Source organism: Plecotus auritus, assembly GCF_963455305.1.
Source record: "Plecotus auritus genome assembly, chromosome: 4".
NCBI classification, from domain to species: Eukaryota; Metazoa; Chordata; class Mammalia; order Chiroptera; family Vespertilionidae; genus Plecotus; species Plecotus auritus.
The window spans coordinates 26,457,344-26,469,409 of NC_137775.1; positions in this window are offsets into that span (position 1 = coordinate 26,457,344).

A 12,066-nucleotide genomic window follows, 5' to 3' on the forward strand; every position below is an offset into this window, starting at 1 on the left:
AAAGCTTTGCCCTAGGCCGCAACCCAGCCACATCACTGTCTCCTATTAGACTTCCCGTCAAGGCATCTGGGAACTTGAGAGTTTAGAACAGAAAGAGCCCTTCAGTGCCTTCTCTAATCCCAACATTTGTATTTGAGGAATCTGAAGCTTCGCTGGTGAGATGTTTTATGGAAACTTCCACAGCCCTAATCGATTTGGATTGGCCAAGAAATACACTGTTCTTGAGAGAAAGTAGCTTGTATTACTTTTTCAGCAATTAAATATCAAATATCAATTTATTAAATAGCCTCTCATCATGAGATCTACCCGCTTTCACATCTGCTGTTACTCCTCATCTCTCCCATCCCACTCCAGCCACATGGGGTGTGCATAAAGCTAACTACCTCACCTGTTTCAAGTCTCTGTTTATCATGGCCTTTTGCAAAAATTTGAAATTTCAGCCCACCTTCCCTTCTTTTTATCTTGACCTACTATATTTTCATGGCACTTAGCACCTTTACCCCACACTCTGCAATATGCATATTGTTATTTATTTTCTCAAACTCCATAGGGCTGAAACCTTTGGCACTCAATAAATATTTGTTAACCGAAAGAATACATGATTGCACTACAGTTAAGCAAAATTTTAGAGGAAAACCATATGAAAATAGTGTACAAACTTGAGAGGAATTACTAGCTAGATCATTTTATTTATATGAATAAATCCCTTCGCTCAGTACTTCTCCAACTTCAATGTACAGGTGAATCACCTGGGGTGGGGCTTGGGGGGGGGCTTGTTACAATGCAGATTCAAGTTCAGTAGGTCTGGTTCAGGTTGGGGCTTGAGATGTTATATTTCTAATGAGGTACTCAGGGAATGCCAATGCCACTGGCTCAGGGGCCACACTTTGAATAGGATGGCTTTAGCTCCATCTAGTCTGCATTTTGGGGAATATTTTGTTTGATGTGTTTATGATGGCACTATCTTAGTACACTCAGGCTGCTATAATGATGGCACTATCTTATGACGGCACTATCTTAGTACATTCAGGCTGCTATAATGATGGCACTATCTTATGACGACACTATCTTAGTACATTCAGGCTACTATGGCATGGCTTATGAAAAACAGAATTTTACTTCTCACAGTTCTGAAAATGGGAAGTTTGAGGTGAGGGTGCCATTATGGGCCACTGAGGGCTTTCTTCTGGGTAACAGATTTCTTGTTGTAACCTCACATGATGGAAGAGGTGGAAATCTCTCTGGAACCTGTTGTATAAGGGCACTAATCCCATTCCTGAGGGTTCTACCCTTGTACTCTCAAAGGCCCAACCTCCTTATATCAGACCTTTGAGAGTGAGAATTTCAACATGTGAATTTTGGGTGGACATAGCACTCACTATAGGAAAGGGACCTTCTAGTCACTGTAAGGATGTACGGATAAATAAGAACTGATCTTTGCTGTTTAGGAGTCTATGGGATAGAACAGAACATAATTGAAGTATGGTAGCAACCATACTTGGGTAAAAACTGCTGTTTGAATTTTAACCCTGCTGTTCTGGCTTCTGCACACACTTACTTGCTTAAACAATAGGGTAGTTACCTCAGCACATAAATCCATCCCACATCACAGAGGTTATTTCCTGTGCCTGTGGACCAGAACCAGGGGAGATTGATTCCCACTGACTCAGTAGCTCCAGGAGTTGAAACTGCAGACAACTTTAGAGATTATTAACTTTGCTCAATTCTGCTTCTGTACAATCTGCTTTAGATAGGTCCACATTCCAACGTCCAGCAGGATGTGGCTGGGGGCTCGTTTAGAACAAAGGAAAATTTTTGTGGTTTAGACCTTTAAAAGGACTGCCTACACATGAAATGGCGCGGTCGTGAGGGTGGACTCCACCTGCATGTGGTGCTCTCGCGGCCATCCTGGCCAGCTCAATAAATCCTTGCCTGCTTTTTTGAATCAATCAGCAGCCTCCGGTGGTCTTATTCTGACTCCAGGGTTCGACCCCACAACATTTGGAGGCCCCAGCGAGATGAGAGAGAGAGAGAGAGAGAGAGAGAGAGAGAGAGAGAGAGAGAGAGAGAGAGAGAGAGAGACGCCCCGGAAAGGGGCCGGAGGCTCTCCCTCCTTTCTGGGACCTTAGCCGGAGACAGGAGCCGCAAGGATTTATTGAAAACGGGGAGACCGGTCTCACAGGAGGGAAGGCGCCTAGGTTGAGATCTCAAGGGTAAGAGTCTGTCGGAGGGCTGGACGCAGCATAACCTCCAGACTCTGGCCCGAGGACCCAACGGTGTCCTCGGCCCGGCACAGGTGTCCGGACTGGTTGTCTTGTGTTTTGTCGTGTTGGTGTCGGGACTATTTGTTTCGTGTTTTGGTCTTCGTCAAAATGGGTCAAGGTTCGTCTGTGTCTCCGTGTTCCCCTCTACAATGTTTTTTGAAAAATTTTCAGGACTTCAAGAAACGGGTGGACAACTACGGCTCTGATGTTAATGCTATTGATTTGTCAAGGTTTTGTCAGGTTGTTGAAATCCCCTTGGGGGACATTGAGTGGTTCTTCCCTTCCTGTTTAACCTTTGACTGTGTGACTGGATTACTGATCTTTTTATCAAGGTTCCTTGCAGGGTTTTACCTCTCCTGAAATAACCCTCTATGTGTAACCTGCCCCTCCCGACTAAGCACTCTTTTTCCCAGGTCAACGCCGGAGTGCAGGATGGCTTTCCCCTCACAGTCCCTGGCGGACTCCAGGAGTGGTTTTAACCTTTTTTTCCCTTCACACACTCCAGTCCGCTCACTGGCCCGAGGCGGTGGCAGCGGAGCCAGAAAAAGCGGCGGGCGGGCTTCGTTTGCACAACCTCCCCTCCCTCAGGATGTTCGCTTCCTGAGCCCTCAGTCTCCCTGCGCCGCCCCTCCTGGTCCCGCCCTCATTATGGGACAGATGTTTGTTTGGTATTTCGTTTGTCTGCCTGGGTATAATTATTTGTTCATGTAAGTGTGGAAGTCTGTGAGAAGAAAAGAAAGAACATTTAGTTTATTTAAGGCTGAGTGCTCTGACACATAGCAAACCGCCCCGAGTGGCCGCTGGGATTCCTTTTTCCCAGGGCTGCTTGCTCTCTGTCAGAGGGGGAAGTGGCCCACCTAACTAATAACATTTCTGTCTATGTTTATTAATTTGAAGGTATGAAATTGTAACAATTGTAGTCGGAAGAGGTTTTAAGCAGGGACCCAATTCTAAAGTTAACTATTTATAAGAAGGAAGCCAGAACTGGCAAAGTCACCAAGTCTGCCCAGAAAGCTCAAAAACTAAATGAATCTTATTTCTGACACCTGCCGCCACCCCGTCTTAATCAGTGGTGGAGGAATGGTCTCAGAACTGTTTGTCTCAATTGGCCATTTAAGTTTAATATGGTTAATAATTACAATACATTGTAAAACCTTTAGAAGAAAAGGAAAATGTTTTGTGGCCCACTTGGTCCTTTCGTGTGTGGCAACTCTCAAGTTATTGGTTCTAAAATCAGTACTTTTTAATGGAAACACACTCAAGCAGAAGGGCTTTTCAGAGAGGTCAGGAAGTCTGATTACGGTGTAAGGGTCACTGGTTCCCCACATGCCACCTTCGCTGGCAGGAGGCAAGCACTTTTGCCAGTGGACTGCCAGATGAAAACGCCTCAGTGGTAGCACCTCCTTCGCCACCTGGGACCCGTGCCACACTCCCTGCCTCTGCCCACTCGGCGTCCATCCCCTCCAGGGGTTGTTTTGAGTAGCTGGAGGCGGTGGCGAGGAGGGAAATTCCCTTGTGACCCCCTGCGCCCCAGTGAGACCCAAGAACCCCCAGAGACTCCTTGGACACTTTTCACCATGTTCTGTTAGGGGGCTTAAAGAGAACAGCTAGAATTCCCCCACTCCCCTTTTCAGGCTTATCAGAAACTGAGATCTTTTATCTTTAGGAAGAATGTGGCAGTTTGAATTTCAAGCGGCTGGAGGCCTGGGAACCGCATGCTGGGCCTGTTCCCTCCTCCCTCTACCTTTTCTAAATATTTTAAAATAATAGAAGGTTTGAGGCATGGTTATACATTTTTGAAGGACACAGAAAGAAGGTTTGAAGGCTAATTTGAAATTGTGGAGGTTTTTGTGAAGGCACGTGATGAGAAGGGGAGACTCAGATTCTAAGGATCTTTTAACTTAGAGGAAGAGGACTGACAGGGCTGGGACTCCTTTCCATTAAGCTCCCAGGGTAACCTTACAAGTGGGGGGCAAACCTGTTAGTTTCCTGGTGGACACTGGGGCAGCCTATTCAGTCTTGACAGAGTCGATGGGACCCGTTACCTCTAAGAAGACATCAGTCCAGGGAGCCACCTGACAAACTGCCTGTTTTCCTTGGACATCAAAAAGGAACCCAACTCCGGTTGCATCCTCCCCTGCCTGTATTCTTTTAAACCTGTTCTCTCTCAGAGGAATATCTCTTGCAGGAAATGGAAAAAGCGGTGCTAGGGGAAGAGCATAAAGCCTCCACCTACTTGGAGGAGTTACAGCATCTCTATCCCATGGTCTGGGCAGAAAACAACCCCCCCGCCGGGGTTGTTAAGTCATCAAGCTCCTGTGGTAGTCCAATTGCAAGCCACCGCCACTCCAGCTCGGCTGCTGAACTGGACCGAAGTGGAACAATGGGCCTTTGAGGAGCTAAAGAAGGCTCTTGTCTCAGCACCTACCCTAGCCTTGCCAGACGTCAAGGTAAGGGGCATTGCCAAAGGGGTTCTCACTCAGACTCTAGGTCCCTGGAAGAGACTTGTTGCCTATCTGTCTAAGAGACTAGACCCCGTGGTAGCAGGGTGGCCAGCGTGCCTCTGGGCAGTGGCCGCCACAGCATTGCTGGTAAAGGAGGCAGATAAGCTGACTCTGGGCCAGGAACTAACCCTGACGACACCCCATGCTGTGGAGGCCCTCCTTCAAGGTGCTCCGGAGAGATGGATGTCAAACACCAGATCACCCAGTGCCAAGCTCTTCTCCTGGACCAGCCCTGCATCCGGTTCCATAAGACACTGGCCATCAACCCTGCCAGCCTGCTCCCAGATGATGATCCGGAGGAACCCATTCATGACTGCATAGAGGTAACAGACGCAGTACAAACAGCTCGCCCAGACCTGACATATGTCCTGCTATCATCACCAGACAAGGCCCTTCGATGGGGACACAGTGCCATCCACCGGGAAAGAGGGTTACCAACTTCAGCCGGAAAGGACATTAAAAATAGGGAAGAGATTTTAGCCTTATTAGAGGCCATCTGGCTCCCAAGGGCAGTTGCAATAGTGCACTGCAAAGGACATCAAAAAGGAACCCAACTCCGGTTGCATCCTCCCCTGCCTGTATTCTTTTAAACCTGTTCTCTCTCAGAAAGGGGAAACAACTGAAGCCAGAGGAAATAGAGCCACAGACCAAACTGCCAAGGAAGCCGCCCAAAAACCAGTGGGGTCTTTACAAGTCTTAGTAACCCTGCCGGACCCCGACCTATGGCAGACCCCTCCTACACCAAACAAGAGGAGGAATTGGCAGAACAGAAGCAAGCCATCAAAGGACCACATGGTTGGTGGACCCTACAGATGACAGACTGTTGGTCCCAGAGACTCTAGGTAGGACGTTAGTTGCCCAGTTACACTAGGTTACCCACCTAGGCGTCACCAAGACCTTCTGCAAGGCAGGTACTATATACCAAGCTTAGATAAGATAATTAAAAGCATAGTCACTAGAAGTACTGTCTGTGCAATGCTAAGCAAGGTAAGAGGGTCCCCCTGGGAATTCGGGCCCCAGGGAAACTCCCTAGGAGAGCATTAGGAGGTGGATTTCACAGAGATTAAGCCACCAGCGTCAGGGTACAAGTACCTGCCAGTTCTCACAGACACCTCCTTGGGTTGGGTTGAAGCATACCCCACTAGGACAGAAACTGCCTCTATAGTAGTCAAGAAATTACTCCAGGAGATTATACCTAGATTCAGGCTGCCAGTAGTCATAGGATCAGATAATGGCCCGCATTTATAGATCTCAAAGTATAGCTCAAGCCTTAGGCATAAATTAGAAACTCCATTGTGCATACCGGCCACAAAGTTCAGGATAGGCATGAGCAGGACTCTAAAAAAGGAGTTTAATTAAATTTGTCCTAGGAACCGGTGAAAACTGGACCAACCTCCTGCCCTTCACCCTCTTATGGGCCAGGTGTACCCTCTACTGGGAGGGGTCCCCCCCCCCTTTTTTTTTTGAGATCATGTATAGTAGACCTCTCCTGCATCCTTCCCAGGGTCAGGGAGAAACTGAAAGCTGGAATTCATAACCATTCCTTGCTCAAGTCCTTACAGGCTCTGCAATATACCCAGAGAGCCACCCATAAGCTTATTTGAAACGCACTGCCAGTGCCCACCGCGGACCCTGTACATCCCTTCCAGCCTGGGGACTCGGTGTGGGTAAAGAAGTTCACTGCCCAAGGACTCACCCCAACCTGAAAGGGACGCTACACTGTTATCCTGAGCACGCCCATGGCTGTTAAAGTAGACGGCGTCCAGACCTGGCTGCACCACTCCCTGCTCCTGCATCAGGAAATGGCCTGGATCCTGGCAACCAGCAGACTCACCAGTGAAATCCCTAGCCTGGGCTCCACAAAGGCCAGGAGGAGACTCCACGCCTGCAGGAGGGGAACTGAACTTCAGTGATGACAGTACTGATGAGGACCGTGGTACTAGGGGCCTTGGTAACTGTAAGAACATTTTTGCTAGCCAGTGAGAAAGTCCAGGGCTAAGTAAGGCTAGATGTGCTAGGGGACGGGAGAGCAGGACCAGAACAGAGAATGCCCTTAAAGGAAGTGAGATGAGTAAATAGAAAACTAATTGTGCCAAGCAGGTAGTTTAGAAAAATTAATGCAGTCAAACTACTTAAAGTTAGGGGGCAGTACAATCCCCTAACTAATAAGGATGAGTCCATGATTTGACTCATACACATAAAACCAGTGGGGAATGAAGTATGGTAGCAACCATACTTGGGTAAAAACTGCTGTTTGAATTTTAACCCTGCTGTTCTGGCTTCTGCACACACTTACTTGCTTAAACAATAGGGTAGTTACCTCAGCACATAAACCCATCCCACATCACAAAGGTTATTTCCTGAGCCTGTGGACCAGAACCACAGGAGACTGATTCCCACTGACTCAGTAGCTCCAGGAGTTGAAACTGCAGATAACTTTTAGAGATTATTAACTTTGCTCAATTCTGCTTCTGTACAATCTGCTTTCGCAAGATAGGTCCACATTCCAACGTCCAGCAGGATGTGGCTGGGGGCTCGTTTAGAACAAAGGAAAATTTTTGTGGTTTAGACCTTTAAAAGGACTGCCTACACCTGAAACAGCGCGGTCGTGAGGGTGGACTCCACCTGCGTGTGGTGCTCTCGCGGCCGTCCTGGCCAGCTCAATAAATCCTTGCCTGCTTTTTTGAATCAATCAGCAGCCTCCAGTGGTCTTATTCTGACTCCAGGGTTCGACCCCACAACAATAATATTCAGTTCAGTAAACATTTTTGTGGTAGCCATCACAGGTTGGGTTACCCAGGAAATAGAATCTGAGGGGAAGATTAGCATGCAAGACATGCTCTTGTATGGTCTTAGGATCAATCCCTGTGAAAGGGAGGTGAGCAGAGGGAGAAGCTGATCTGTAATGCCATTGCAACAAAGTCTTCAGAGACCCTTGGGTCTGGGATGGCCTTTTAAAGGTGTCTTGAGTTGGTATGAATGGCTGGGCCTCAACTGCCAGCATTGATTAGACATTGGATACAAACCAGTGATTTGGGGCTGTCCATTTCTTTAATTGAGGCTTCTCCAAAGAGTGCTGAGAGCTGAGGGTTTCTGCCAGGACTAGGGAGCAGATGGGGCTAAGTCAGCCGTGGGCAAACTACGGCCCGCGGGCCGGATGCGGCCCACGGAGTCGAAAGAACGGAGGGTTCTCTTGCTCTCCCCTCTGCTCCTTCACCAGCAGCAGTGTTAACATGGCAACGTCGGCAAACACGGCCTCAGCTCCTTCTTCTGAGTGGGCGGATTTATATCCGCCCATTCAGTAGAAGGAACAACCTCTCAATCTTCCAGAGGCTCCTTGTAATGCCCGCGGACACGTCCCCCGACATCACCCTGGGAATGCGGAGACACGTTATCGTGGTGATGTAGGGAGACACGCCCCTGGAGAGCACAGTATCAGAGCATTAGCTAAAAAGGAGACCAACAACACTGTTCCCACTCAAGTGGATGTTTTAAAGACCAAAAACCTTTCAACCCAGTCTACATTGCCATCTACATCTACGTCCCGGGCATAATTTGGAAGTTGCACTAAAGAAAATGTTTAATTTACTGTTTACACATTTTGTTCTTCTCTATTTGTTTTAGTTTTAAATTATTTTATTATATTTAAGTTTAATTTGAAAGGCTTTTGTACCTTTCCTTTGTTAGGCAATTTTATTTTGCCTTTGCCATCTTCAATATAAGGTATGTTATTGTGCTATGATTCTTCCATTTTTTGAAGTTTGAAATTATAATAATTAGTGTTTACATTCTTCTTGTTAAAATGTTTAAAATGAATAAAACTATTGAAATAATAAAAAAAAAAGACCGTACCCTTTTATGTAATGATGTTTACTTTGAATTTATATTAGTTCACACACACACTCCATCCATGCTTTTGTTCCGGCCCTCCGGTCCAGTTTAAGAACCCATTGTGGCCCTCGAGTCAAAAAGTTTGCCCACCCCTGGGCTAAGTCTTCTATTCCTGAAGGTGGATTGGGCCGAGCTGCACAATGAGATATAGACTTGAGCAAGGCAGATATGGCCACTGCCCTCATGGCGCTTACAGTCTACTCAGGGATTAAGCCAGCATTAATCAGCCCTAACTGGCTTGGCTCAGTGAATAAAGCATCGGCCTGTGGACTGACAGGTCCTGGGTTCGATTCCAGACGAGGACACATGCCTGGGTTGCGGGCTCCATCCTAAGTAGGGGGCGTGCAGGAGGCAGCTAATCCATGATTCTCTCTCATCATGGATGTTTCTATCTCTCTCTCCTCTCCCTTCCTCTCTGAAATCAATTAAAAAAACAAACTAACAAAAAACCCAAGCATTAATCAAGCTATTACACAAATAAGTACTGAACTTGTGGTAATCATTATCAAAGAGAGCAATGGATTTATAGGAGCATAAACAGAGACTTAGCTCAGTCTAAGTTTTAAGAAAATTCTTTCTTAAGACAGCTACAATCATATTATAAGGTGAAAGATAAGGGAGAATTAGCCTAGATAAAGCTGGGGTTGGGGAGTGGAGTCATGCAGGAAATCAATCATTGTCTCACTAATTAGAAAGGTGTGGACAAGGAACCTGGAAGGCTGGTCAACCTTGAAGCTCTGAAAGGTCAGAGCCAACCACTCCCTATCTAATTGAGACGATGGTAGCTGAAGCAACTTCCCCACCAAATAACCATGTAAATCATTACTGATAAGATAATCTGCCTGTTACTGGAATTATCTGCCTAAGGGCAATGGATGTATCCCAAACCTGAATAAAAGGGATGGCAAGGCCAAAGCAAAGCGTAGTCCTCCCACTAGAGGTGGGCTTCCGCCTGGCCCCCATTTCCCAGATTAATATTTTTCTAGTCTTTTTTCATTTGTGTGCAGTCTTCTCCAGAACCCAAACCCTGAACCACGTGGGACGTGAAAGGGGTTCCCACAGAGTCCCAAGCTAGTAAGAGAGGTAGGAGGATGATCAGTAAAATATACTTAAAAATTCAATATATAGATCTTATATAGCCATACAGAAGTAAAATGGGCAGTGCCTTTACTTGGTCAAAATCCAATGACTAATGCCTAAGAATATCCAAGTATATGTTAGTCCTACTCTATCCTCTGGTGAGTTTTTAAAAACCAAGAGAACCAATATGGGGTGAGAGGTAGATGATTCCAGGGCAAGTGCAAACTGAAGTGCTGCTCAGAAGTTTGAAGTTTACACTAAGCACAGCCTAGAGGAAGGAAGTTTATAGGCCAACTCTTTGAAAGAGAATAGAGACTGGGTGTGCAGTGAAAACTGGACACTTGTCTCCTGGCGCTGAGCAATTCCTTCCCCTCTTCTCTAGAGCAGAAAAGTCTGCCAGTTTCCCTTTAAAGCAAGGCAAGTTTGTGGCATTTAGTACTAAATGCTAACATTCTATAATTTATAGCCAATACTCCCCTGCCCTCTCACTCTATCCATGTCTCCACACTGTCCCTTAGCTATGTTTTTGCCATAGCACTTACTATCATTCACAAATATATAACTACTAAAATTGTGGTAAGCTTTACCAAAGAGAACAACTGCACCTAGACAAGTGCCTATCATTCCATTAACATTGAGTAAATATTTAATATTTTACAAAATGTCTCCTAGTAGATGGCTTACATCTAAGCACTACCTAAGATAGATGCCACATGCAAGTTAGTGACAGTGACAGACATTTTCATTAGCTGACTGCTAATAACCTTTCTCAATGTCCTTCTATCTTGCTACCTTCCTACTATAGAGGCTCTAAAAGCTCAATACTCACTTGCCCAATAGTCACAGCAGTTAAGCATAGTCATATGACATAGTTCCGGTCAATGAGACAGAAGCAGGAGTCTTCCTGTGTGCGTGCATACTCATGCTACAGATGCAACAGGAGAGGGTGCTGGCCTTGACCCTTTTCTAATCTTGCTGCCCTAAATGTAGGCACATGCTGCCTGGATCTGCAGCAGCCATCTTGCAACCAAGGTGTTAATATTAGCATTGAGCAGTTGAACCAATATCTGCAACAACCTACCTCTAGACTCTTATTATAGGACAAAAAATAAAGTCCTATTAGCCAAAGCCAGTTTGGTTTTCTGTTAATTGAGCTGAAAGTTTTCTTACTCTGCCTAGCTGGTGTAGCTCAGTAATTGAGCAGCGACTATGAACCAGGAGGTCATGGTTCAATTCCTAGTCAGGGCACATGCCCAGGTTGCAGGCTTGAACCCCAGTGGGAGGCATGCAGAAGGCAGCTGATAAATGATTCTCATCATTGATGTTTCTGTCTCCCTCTCCCTCCTTGAAATCAATAAAATATATTAAAAAAATTTTTTTCTCAATCAATGCCAGGACAACCTAAATAAAGACTCTTTCAGAGAGCTAAAATAAACCATAATGGAAGGGAAGATAGCTGGGGGGAAGGGGAGCAAAAATAAAAAGAGAAGAAACAACCAGCTCAGGGACAGAAAGTAGAACACTAGAATAATAAGCAAAGATCCCTGGTGAGGAGAGAACAAGAGGCCCAGGTCTTGGAGCTGCAGCTGTAGGCAGAGGCTTGGTAGCACTTTGTATACCAGAACAATGTTCCCTCTCTGTGGCCCCTGAGGACCAGCTCACTGGGGACTATTTCCTCTTTGACTGTCCCACACATCTTCACCAGAATCACTTGTCACTAAAGGTAATCTGAGTGTCTTTGTCCCTTGCAACTAAAAGAGCGCACCTAATCATTTCAGGCCATGTGTGGTCAGTCCCATAAAGGACAGCTACCTTGTTCTTTTAGAAAACACTTCTCAACATCATAAGACACTGGTCTAGATAAACTTGCTAAAAAAAGAACTAGCAACGTAAAGAAGTAGTCAATTTGTCCTCAGTACCTCACACTTCCTCTTTCAGGGCTTCTTCCTCTTCGTCTAAGTGATTTCCTTCACTGCACTGATGCCCAGTGCCGTCTTGCTGGTTTTTAGATACCCACAGTCCTCCTTCTTTGAGAACCTGAAACTGCTCTGGTTCACAAGGCTTCAGCTTAAGGATTCTTTCCATCTTGATCTTTGGTCAACATTTCGGTACACAGTTCTTTAATCTGCAGGCAGATGCGAAAGGAAAAGGATTCTGGCTTCTTGCCCTTTGGGTTGTAAAGAAATTTCTCCATGGGTAGACAAGACTAGAGTATCCTGCTTGACATTCCAGGAAATATCTCCATTGTTCTGGGATGGGTTGGGGGTGGGGATCATTGCTCCTTGATATAAAAAAACAACAACACACACAACCTGGCCTGAGTGGCT